Source organism: Callospermophilus lateralis, chromosome 7, assembly GCF_048772815.1.
Source record: "Callospermophilus lateralis isolate mCalLat2 chromosome 7, mCalLat2.hap1, whole genome shotgun sequence".
Classification (NCBI taxonomy): domain Eukaryota; kingdom Metazoa; phylum Chordata; class Mammalia; order Rodentia; family Sciuridae; genus Callospermophilus; species Callospermophilus lateralis.
In genome coordinates this window covers 15,251,683-15,262,672 of record NC_135311.1, presented here as the reverse complement: position 1 = coordinate 15,262,672, position 10,990 = coordinate 15,251,683, and the positions used below count along the sequence as shown (strand labels likewise).

General features: G+C 37.9%; 1 pseudogene; it reads right to left on the bottom strand.

Moving 5' to 3' along the window:
* Window positions 1-4,715: 4,715 nt before the first annotated feature.
* Window positions 4,716-5,661, bottom strand: LOC143404044 (vomeronasal type-1 receptor 90-like; annotated as a pseudogene).
* Between the last annotated feature and the right edge of the window lie 5,329 nt (window positions 5,662-10,990).

Sequence of the window (10,990 nt, the reverse complement as noted above, 5' to 3'; positions counted from 1 at the left end):
CACAGACAGAGCCAAATCACAACCCTAAGGTAGTGGATTCAGCCACATGGGGTAGTGCACACCTGTAAATCCATCACTTCTGGAGGCTAAGACAGGAGGATTCCAAGTTAGAAGCCACACTGAGCAACTTTTTGAGACTCTGTTTAAAATGAAAAGTAATTGGTTGGGAATGTAATTCAATGGTTAAGTGTCCCTGGGTTCAATCCCCAGTACCAAACAAAAACATACACACACACACACACACACACACACACACACACACACACACACTAGCTTTGGCTATGCTCTTCTTCTCAAGAGAAAAGCTCATGGTTTATCAGTAGATCCAGTGTTGAGAAAGGTGCTCTTGTAATCCACTCCTTTTTTACCTTAGTGTTTACTTTTGTGCCTTAAATAAGAATTTGTTCTTGTCTACATTTTTTTTTTATATTTTCCTTTGCTTTCCCCTGACTGGGGATCTCAGAAATAAGTAATGAAGGAATGAACACATGAATAAATTAGCTTTTTTCCATAAAAATGTGGGCAAAAAACCTGATTAGATATTTATCACAAAGAAGGCATATAAATGGCCCAAATAGTAATAAAATGCTATCAATTACTCACCAAGGAAATGTAAACAAAACTAAAAGTAATATATCATAACCCTTATTTAATCATTGCATATCATCTTCACAAATTTCAAACTTATCTTCTACCCAATAAATACAATTGTAATTTGTCAATAAACCAATAAAGAAAACCCACTATGTGACATCATTTCATACTTGTTATGCTAACTATGAACAGAAAACAAAGAAAAAAACTAAAGATGATGACTGTTGAGAAAATGGTAGATAAATTGTGATCTTTTTATATTATTGGCAGGGATATAAAATGGTACAGCATGTACAAAAATCAGTATGAAACTGGCATTAAAAAATAAAGTGGGCCCCAGCATGGTGGTACACACTTGTAATACTAGCAACTAAGGAGAATGAGGCAGAATGATTGCAAGTTGGAGGCCAGCCTCAGTAACTTAGAGAGACCCTAAGCATCTTAATGAGATGCCATTTCAAAATAAAAACTAAACGGGGCTAGAAATGTGGCTCAGTGGTTAAGTGCCCCTGGTTTCAATCCTTGGTACTAAAAAAACATTAAAAGTAGAATTAACATGTTCCTGCAATCCACCTGCTCAGCGTATGTACAAGTAAACTACAATCAGTATCCCTATGGGACATTAGAATTCCCTATTTAAGACAGATTAACAAGAGCCAAAATACCCAAATACCTTATGTCCACAGACAGACAGTGGTTAAATAACTCTTTATATTTGGACTTTCAGATAGTTAAGGAAGACATGGTATGTCATTTGTTATGTATAGTGAAGGAAATCTAGAGGATAATTATTTGTTGTCTTAAAAGGCACTCCGTTATGCCAGGTTAGTTTGTAACTTCTCGCTCATCTTCTATTTGTATCTGTGTTGATCATCGAGGTTGGCTTAAGTCAGGTCCAGATGTGCCTGGAGTCAGACAGAGACTTGCGCTGGGATAACCACCCACCCAGGCTAGAGTTCCACTTCTAGGATCCTCTCTCCTCTGGATTCCCTTCTATAGTTTCTGGTGTCAAAGGTCCTAACACCTGTTTTGTCTGGTCAGGAGGAAATGGTTTCTATTACCACTGTCAGGCCACTTCATGGGAAAGATAAAAGTCCTTAACAGGAAATAAATGGGAAATAAACCCACTCAGGATAACTCTCTCAGATTTTGACACCAGAGAGTCTTTAAAAAAGTCTAAATATCCAATATCTAAATATTTAATATCTATGTTTATTACACATGTGGTTATAAAATATTTCAAATGGTATTGATCATGTTTTCTTCTCAACAACATCTACAGAACATAGGCTTTGAGTGTTCTATAATGTAAAATTCTCCACCCATATATAGCTAATTAAAATCCAGGTAATTCTTGAGACTAAATTTTCATTTCCTTTTTTCCTGCTTTGAATCAGTAACATCAGATATTTGAGTCATGTGTAAGTTAAACTTGAAATCCCAGTGAGCTTTAAGGAAAACTTTTATTGACACTGTATCCAAGCTATATCCTCTGTCACCTGTCACTCACCCTACTCTTTAATCTCCTACTTAAACTTGCCTGCCACTTCCTATGGCCCATCTGCTGTTTATCTAATCAGCTGTAGAAAATTATGTGAACTGTCCCACTCCACCAGATATCTGTCCCAACCAAAATGTGAATATCTGGTATCTGGGCTATCATAGGGGAACACAGATTTCCATTTGCTTTATAATGTAGTTTTAAATAATTCTTTATATTTTGACTTTCAGATTATACCTATTCTTGTAAATATTTCTAAATATTTAAATTAATATTTACCTTAATTTATCCAGAAGTTAGAACACGAGTCCTTCATACTAACTATCCTGCCCTACAATATGCAGAAAAAAATATTCACATCACTCATGTTAAGAAATAAGATTCTCAGACACATGTGACATAGATAATAGATTGTTAAAAAAGTGTTTTTGAGAAATTCTGATTTTTGTCTGTGTGCATTCTATGTTACTATTAATATTCTGCTATAAAAATAAGAATTCAAAAATTATTTTATTATTTTTAGATGTAAATACCAATATTCAGCATTGAAATCTGTTAAAAAGATATAGCATGCTATTAAAAAGGTTTAGCAATGATTGGAACTATAATATTCTGGTATTCAAAGAATATATAAAATAGTTAAAAAAATGATTTGGGGGCATACTGGGAATTGAACACAGGGGCACTCAACCACTGAGCCACATCCCCAGACATTGTTATTTTTTATGTAGAGACAAGGTCTTGGTAAGTTGCTTAGCACCTTGCTTTTGCTGAGGCTGGCTTTGAACACACAATCCTCCTGCCTCAGGTTCCTGAGTCACTTGGATTGCAGGTATGCATCCCTACACCTGGATAGCTTAACTTTTTTCTTTAATATGATCTACCTGTAATTCCAGTAACTCATCAGGCTCAGGCATGAGGCTCACAAGTTGAAAGGAAGCCTCAACAAATTAGTGAGGCCCTAAGAAACTCAGTAAGATCTTATCTCTATAAAGAAAATAATTTAAACAAGGTTTGGGGATGTGGCTCAATGATTAAGCACCCATATGATCTATAGCTTTTTATAGCAGCTTATAGATTTTGCAAGAATATAGATAATTAAATTTCTTATCCTGTATCATTTTATGCTACCATTATTATTAAATTATATCTAGAGTAAAAATATAGTCATAATTTTACTTTATGAAACTTTTAAGTTTTTTCAAACTTTATACATTACCACAGTTTGAACATCAATTATTACAATGTTACTTACATTCTATGAACACATATAGACATACTGTATAAGTATTTAATTAATTATTATAGTCACCAAGTTATTTGTCAAGGTATTAGGATCTCTCCATTTCAGTTTGTTTTGAATAGGTTTCTTGAGGTATAACTCAAATAAACTGTGCCTATTATGACATACAAATTAACAAATATATAAAACATGTAAAAGTATAATCACAATAATCCTCCAAATATTTTTGGTGAATCCTTCCAGTGCATTCTCCCTGCTCTTCTTGGCCTCTTGAGCTGTCCCCAGGACTGGTCCACATCCCAGTTTTGCTAGGGTAGTAGGACAGGTTGCTGAGAAACTAAAGAAAATGTAAGACATGTGTCTACTGAAATATGCTCATGGGGATGTTCATGGGTGAAGGGCTGGATAAGCAGTGCTTCTATCTGTCAGGGTACTTCACCTGCAAGTCAACTGGTGAGCACCTCATGAGCAGAATTTACACTCCACACTAGAAAAAATAAGTATTTTATAGGTCGGTGCATTAGTCAGTGTTCTCTAGAGGAACAGAATCAACAGGAAGTATACTTATAAAGGGGGGGCTTATTAGGTTGGCTCATGCAACCAAAAACTATAAGTAGTCCACAATGGCTGTCTGCAGGCTGGAGAGCTAGAGGAACCACTAGCTGTGTAGTCTAAGAAGCTGAAGCCTCAGAACAAGAGGGATCAATAGTGCTACTATTGATCTGAGATAGTAGGGGGCTTCTCTGAGACTGGAGGCTTCTGGAGAATTTGCTTTGAAAGAGTGAAGAAGGGAGAGTTTCATATCCTCTGATGATAACAGGAGCATTAAGAAACTACTCAAGAAGAATTGAGCTTGTATCTGCTACTTGTTCTGGGATCAGTTGGCCTGTTCCACTGGGACCAGTAATTCTGGGACCAGTAATTCTGGTCATATGTACAAGAAAGTTGTTTCTGCAGGTAACACTAGTTTTCTCTGCCTTCCAGTATGCATGGGAGCCAGCCAGTGTCTTTCAAGATGATATATCTGGATATTTCACAACAGGTTCATTTTCATCATTCCCTTGACTTGGGGATGTCCCTTTTGGGGGACATGGTATTTTAATGTCTTCCTATTTTTTCAATATGGCCATCCAAGAAAATACAGAGGTGTGCTTATTCTTTACAGTCTGATACTGGGTGAGAACATCAGTTCTTATGGGTATGATTCGAATTACACGATTGCATTTTTTTCAGAGAGTGATAGTGTTTTAAACCTCTGATTCACTTGTCAGCTACTTACATAAAAATACATGCATAAGAGACATATGAGAACATCATAAATTTCAGTGACTTAACAGAAAGTGAAAATATTTACTTATATTGAAACAAAAAAAGCCATTACTGAATAATTAAGCATCTGCCATCCTTACCCCACAGGGATGTTAAGAGCATCATCATTTGTTTCTTGGTGCTGATTAGCACCAAAGGACTCAGTGTGGCATAGCCGTTGCCCGCCAGCATCTGGACACAATAACGAACCAGATCATTGTTCCATGACATTGCAGAAGAGGAGGAGACAGCAAAGTCCAAAAAGTACATGACCACAAAAAGACCCATGAGCAGCAGGATGGTCCTGGTGGCCCTCTGTTCTGGGGATGCTTTTGGAGACAGGCTGGTATTGTGAAGGTGCTGGCACTGCCTCTTATGCCTGCACAAGAGGGTCACCATGTACCCACTGGAGAGGGCCATGAGTCCTATAAGGAAGACATCCTGGAAGGTCACAAGGGAGAAATACATATACCTGAACAAGTAATTTGTAGACAAAAGAGAGCAAGACTTAGTAACAAACATGAGACTGTGTGTGGTGACATTGGGAGTGGCAACGATAGAGATCAAGAAGCTACCACTGATGAGCATATTAAAGACCCACAAGAAGGAAAAGCAGCAGAGGCTCTGAGGTGAGGAGTTACACTTGAACTTTGTCAACAGCAGCTTCTGGGGCTGAGGGTGACAGCCTGGAGGACACTCAGCAGGCAGGTGGTACAAAAGGACAGGCCCCTCATCAGCCTGTACAAGTAAATAACTGACTTACATATTATGTCATCCCTTAAACCTGAGACCCCAAAGTGTCTGCAGTTATGAATCCCACAGTCAGCAGCATCACTAGGTGGACAAGAGCTAAGTGACCAATGGTCAGGTCAGTGGGCTTGGGCCTGTGCTGGAGAGGAAATGTGGGGATGTGGGAGAGAAGCAGAGCAGTGTTGGCTATGATCCCAACGCTGATTTCACAGAAAAACACGGTGCTCAGGTGAGGAAAGCTGGGAGCTTCACTGTTCCTAGTCATCCTCACGAAGAAGCAGCATTTGGTGAGAATCTGGGAGAAAAATATTTACCATGAGTGTCACCATCCTCATCAATCCTTCCTACACTATGGTCATCAGCAAAATGTGTGGGTTCATCCTGAGGCAGTCTCTCTCCCTTCAGAACCCAAGTCAATCCCACACCCTCCTGAGGCTTCAGAACTCTCTCTCCCCTGCCCTCCAGGACAGACTCACAGCTGGATAGACACACACACTGCTGGACCCCACAGCATCTCCACACCACCATGTTAGACTTTTCAAATGTAAGCAGAATGACTCTTCCTCTCTACAAACCTGATAAAGTCCTCAGTTCAAAGTAATAGCTCTAAATATGGGATTGAATTTGAGTGACAAAATTGTATCAGCGAGGGGGCTGGGGATGTGGCTCAAGCGGTAGCACGCTCGCCTGGCATGCGTGCAGCCCGGGTTCAATCCTCAGCACCACATGTTGTATCTGCCGAAAACTAAAAATAAATAAATAAATATTAAAATTCTCTCTCTCTCTCTCTCTCTCTCTCTCTCTCTCTCTCTCTCTAAAAAAAATAATTGTATCAGCGTGGAAATAAGATCCTCTTGGACAATGGCTGCCAAGAGGGTAGCCATGCAAACACTTGTATTATGTGAGGGTCTTCTTTGTTCAGGTTAATGACTAGAATATGATTTATTGGTAGAGCACAAATGTGTCTAAGGAGCATCTGAAGTCACAAACTGTGACTTTACATAATCAATCTGATGCTATTAAATTCAGGACTTGAGGGATCAACTAACACATCTGGACCATTAATATTATTTGAAAATATGGGTGATCACAATAATTGCTTCTTGTAGCTATTGTCTGTGTGATTGTATCAAATATCAAACAATGCCCAGGATACTAATACCAACCATTATTGTTATTATCAGATAGTCCTCCATATATGACTTGAGCGTTTTAAAATATTTCCAGCTCTTTTATAGCTTGAAAAATCAAAGAAAAATTAATATGAAAGTAGCATACTTTTAATAATCCCTAAATGTTGGACACATGCAAATTACAAAGTCATTTCCTGGAATTATCATAAGTAACTCTAAGTATTAAATATTTTAGAAACTCAAAACAGAAAAACCTAGTCTTATCAGAATGCAGTTATCAATTATTATCAGAAACACACTGTAGGCTTTTTTTCAGCAGGTCAGAGGCATATGCAATCATAGTGGTAAACACAGACATATTTTAATGGACTGGGATGATTCTTTCCTAAGGATTTAGTTAGTGGTTTCCCATGGGAGTCCAAGCTTTCAAGTCTTTCAAAAGCAAGAAACAATATCTCTGCAGAGTTATGAAAATCTAGTGTAAAAGTTATACTAGTCATTTAGTGAGCTTTGTTCTACTGTGACTAAAAGACCTGCCAAGAACAATTTTAGAGAAGATTATTTGGGGGTTCATGGGGTTCTGGGGAGTTTTTAGAGTTCTCAGTTCACAGATGGGCAGCTCCATTCTTCAAAGCCTGAGATGAGACAGGAGATTATGGTGGAAGAGCGTGGCAGAGAGAAGTGGCTCACAAAATGATCAGGAAACAAAGAGAGACTCCATTTGCCAGATACAAAATATACACCCCCAATCATGACCCACTTCCTCCAGCCACACCTCACCACCCTCAGTTTATACTCAACTAATCCCATAAAAGGATTCAAAGTGAATGCACTGATTGGATTTAGGCTCTCATAACCCAAATACTTTTTCTCTAAATCTTCTTGCCTTGCATCACACATGAGCTTTTGGAGGACCCCTCAAATCCAAACTACACATTATAGAACTTGGGGGTGCTCACCATGTTGAATAATGTTCTGCACCATGCAGCTGTTTGGTTTAACTGAAGCCTTTATTCATCCATAAGATGAGGGAGAAAACATGGGAAAATAGGTTCCTCTCATGTATTAGTACAGATTTATTTTCTGAAACTAAACATGTGAGTATGCACTGTTTTCACAGACACACAGAGATGCAGTTCTTCAATTACTGAGGGAAAGCTGCACTGTTCAGGCACTACAGATGTGGCTGCAAGTAAAACTTCAGAGGTGGGTGGACACTAGGTCTCAACAATTTGAAAATTTTGTTTTTTAAAATAGATACTTCATAATAAAAATTAGAAAAAGTTTGGTTTCTAACATATTAATCAAGTAAATTTATCTATTTACACACTCAGATAATTAAGCTTCATAACTCTGATATGCCAAGTAGAGACATCAAAAATACTCATGTTATCATCTCATTCTGAGTTTTACAAGTCACAAGCTGTCATGAAATTATAGACTGTCTTTAAGCACACAGCAGTAAATGGTCTTCTTAATCTTTCACTTATTTATAAACAATATACACCCACTCTCTACACATCTATTGCATTTAAGTTACAAAATATATCCAGATAATATTTCAAAGGAGTAGGATCAATGAATGAGCAAAACTTTTCACATCATATCCTAAAAGAATAATATGAGATAAATCTTGCTGTCAACTTGAATTCTCAAATTATTCCCATGAAATTCAGGCTTCCCTTGAAAACCATTTTGAAAAATTGAGTCTTAAAACTATATAACCTTATAAACAGGTGAGGTGGCCTGTTTGAAAAATCCATAATCTGAGGCGATAGGACTACATAATTCTCAGATTTACTGAGGGATTGGAGTCCTACAAACATAAATGGATGAGCATAGACAGATGTATGCAGATGCTGCACAAGCTGTCATGAGGTAAGGATGTCACTACCTGAATCCAGTAAATCTTCTTTGAGGCAGAAAAGAAGATCTCCTGTCACCATGCCATGAATCCAGAAAAGTGACCCCGTCAGGTGCATCCACCAGCCACCCCTGATGTTAGCTTGCAAGGAGCCTCCCCCCAAAAGACCATGAAAACTAGCACCAAGCATTGCTCTCTCCAAATTTATATACCACACCTATGTTAGTGAAGCCCATGCTCCAGGTATCATTGTTATACCTGTATGTAATTACTAAAAGAAAGGTAGATAGATATTCTGAACATTGTAATAGACAATCTTTTTTTCTGTAGAATATCAATATGTTATGACAACAAGCTAAAAGAAATCTGCAGTGTCTTTTCCTATGTATGCCTCATCCCACTCACACTGGGGGAGACTGCACAGTTCAGGGGGTCAGGGGACAGGACAGATACTCTCCACAAAGAGCAGGATAATATAGGGGCTCTTACAAATGACAATTCCAAAATGGAGCTGACTCACCTAATGATCCAAGTACAAGAATGTTGTCTTGCACATGGGAGAAGTCCAGTTGCTTTCAGACAGACTGGAGGAAGATCAATAAGGAGATAAATCACAGGGAAGGTAACATGGAGAAAAATCTCTAAAATAGCTCACAGTTGTAAGCCCACAACCAAAAAAAAGGAAAGGCCATATGAGCAGTGATGTGAAAAAAACAGTGATGTAAATGGAACAACAAAATTCAGAGAAAAGTCTGCACATAAGCTGTCTATACTCAGGTTGAAGGACCTTGTCATTCATGGTGAAAGCTGGCCAACCCATAGGAGAGACAGAACACCGTAAACATTCCTACTAATACCTGAATCCTTAAAGCATTCACTTCAGACATTGTTTTATTTTGCAATTACTAAGACCAGAGGCAATCCTGAGGTATATGCTGTCATCAAATTGACCAGAGATAAGTGAAAAATGCTCATGTTGGTGCTCCTGAGCCAGCACTCAGGAGAAATTGGGAGTACAATGGAAGAAAGAAAGTCCTCAGCAAAACCCCCTGTGAGTGTGGGTATGTACGGTTATGTCAGCTACCTGATGACAGGGTAAGGAAAGGAAGGGAGGAAGGAAATTTTATTTTTGTCCATGACATGAACATAATCTGCATATTTCTCAAGATGAATGTGAGGCATGATGATTTATGACTGGCCTTTAGCAAGGTGACTTAGGTACCTGAGAGAGCACAGCTTGGCTTGACATCACTACACCATAGTACCTGACTTTACCATGATTGCCATTAATATTGTTCTTTTTTATAAACAAAGGTAAAAGTAGGGGAAATTTTCCAGGAAATGAGAGTGACCACGCACACTGGAGTGAGTTAGATCTGGAGGTATGCTGGTCAACACACCCCAACTTTTGGCAGAATTTGAGCTGGAAAAAAAACAAAGGGAACTGGGGGAGACTGATGAAACCGGGGGAAATCAAAATCATCACCAACTCAACAGCTGGTGCAAAGGATGACACAGCCACAAGGTATCCCACCAAAAACTCCTTACCATAATTGAGGTTTCCAAAGTCCCCATCATTATTATAACCTATAAGCTTCTCTTCTAGTCAACAAGAGCTTTACAAAGACTGTCACCAGCATCTCTTTAGAGAGCTTATTGTGGGTCAAAGATTCCTTTGTTGTAAAGGCCAGGTTTCTCCTTGTAATAACTAGGCCTGTAAAAATCTAACACAAAAACATGAGTTCAGGGAAGAGGAGAACATTTTGTTATAACTGGGCACATGTGTAATTCCAGCAACTCTGGAGGCTGAAACAGCTTAATCACAAGGTTTAGGGCAGCCTGGGCAATTTAGTGAGATTATGCCTAAAAAATAAAAAGGTCTGAGGATGTAGCACAGGTGAATAAAATTATCTTTATTTTATTTATTTTTATGCAGTACTGAGGATCAAACCCAGTGCCTTGAATGTGCTCAACAAGTACTATATCTATGCCAAGTTCCATTAAATACATTAATAATCAATGAATAAAATAAATACAAATTTTGTTTTAAAAATTTACCCTCATGAATGGGTTTGTCATATCCACTATTAATAAAATTATAAGAGGTATTTTTAAATATATGGTCAAAAAATATATGGACAGCCTTCATCCTCACCAAATTCTGATAAATTACATTCTCAGCCCTTTTCTACCAAGGCAAAGAAAATTTCTACCATCATTGGTTCTTTTATTTATGATGTAATTACAGTCCAACTTTCAATATCACTTGATAAGACATGGCCCAGTGGAGAGAGCTCATTTGACGTAGTGTCTCCACTAATGTAATGTTCGTTAAATTTTGTGCAAGGAGTGCAAGAAAGGTTTTTGTGAGAAAATGCTGGTTCATATTTTGTATGAATGAGCATATTCAAACTCTTTCAAGGTGATACTTTGAATGAAGAATCTCTATTCAAACTAAATTTTTTTAAATTAACTTTATTTTATTTATTTATTTTTACATGGTACTGATGATCAAACCCAGTTCCTTAAATGTACTCTACCACTGAGCTACCACATGCATTTTAAAAATTCCTTTTAATAACTCAAATTACAGATCA